Raw genomic sequence first — 1,066 nt, forward strand, 5'->3', positions numbered from 1 at the left:
AGTTGGGGGAAACTGAGTCATAGAGAGGGGCCGTGAATCCCACCCCCACATCTCTATCCCCATCTCCCTGCTGGAGGGGAAAGAACCCAGGAGTCCGGCTGCGCCCAGCCCCGGGGTTTCTACTCCTAGAGGCTCCACGGGCACTAGGGATGCTGATTGACCCCTACGTTTACCCCCCCGGGGGCTTTCTCTGTAGGGCCCAGCCTGGGGGGCAGCGAAGGAGACATGGACAGGCTGCGCCGCACGTTGGCGCTGGGTGAGTATGGGCAGGGCTGGGGGGGCAGAGTCAGTCCATGCACGAGTAGAACCCAGCGTCCGGGATGCACACGCACACGAGCACACACACACACACACACACACACACACACACACACACACAGATCCCAGGTGTCCGGGGGATGGATACACAGACACACACACACACACGCAAACACACGCACACACAGAACCCAGGTGTCCAAGACACACACCAGGACTCCGGTGCTTGTGTGTGTGCACATGTGAATGTGTGTGTGGTGTGCATCTGTCGTCTGAGATGCCCCCCGTCCCTACACACAAATACACACCCCGGGCATCCAGGACACACACACACACACACACACACACACACATCTGGGATACACATGGACACGTGCAGACCCCAGGCGCCTGGGATATCCCCCCAATCCATACCCTGCTTCACGCACCCTGCAGAGCGGGGGGGGAGGGGGCTGCATTGCCTGGGGGCTCCCCCTGCCCTGGGCCAGCCCGTGACCCCCAGTTGGGCCCGGCTTGGCCCTGAGCCCACTGCCTCCGGAGGCCTGGCATGACACGAGTGCGCCAGGTCTCAGCCACCCCCTGCGGCCCCGGGTCTTGTCCTGGGTGCCAGCGGTGCCCCCCACCATGCCAGGGTGACATGTGGGGCTGAGCAGATGGGGGCTGGGGGGCTTCAGGACCCCCTGACCCCTGGTGCTTGTAGCCCTGCAGGTGCTGTGTGTGGGCATCACTGCTGGTACAGGTAGGTCCCGCGGAGGGGGAGGCCGGACTCTGGTGGGAGGGGTGGGGGTGGCAGATGGCAGACCTGGGG

The sequence above is a fragment of the Gavialis gangeticus genome, unplaced genomic scaffold, assembly GCF_001723915.1.
Source record: "Gavialis gangeticus isolate Ggan-Ray unplaced genomic scaffold, GavGan_comp1, whole genome shotgun sequence".
In the NCBI taxonomy this organism is placed as follows: Eukaryota; Metazoa; Chordata; order Crocodylia; family Gavialidae; genus Gavialis; species Gavialis gangeticus.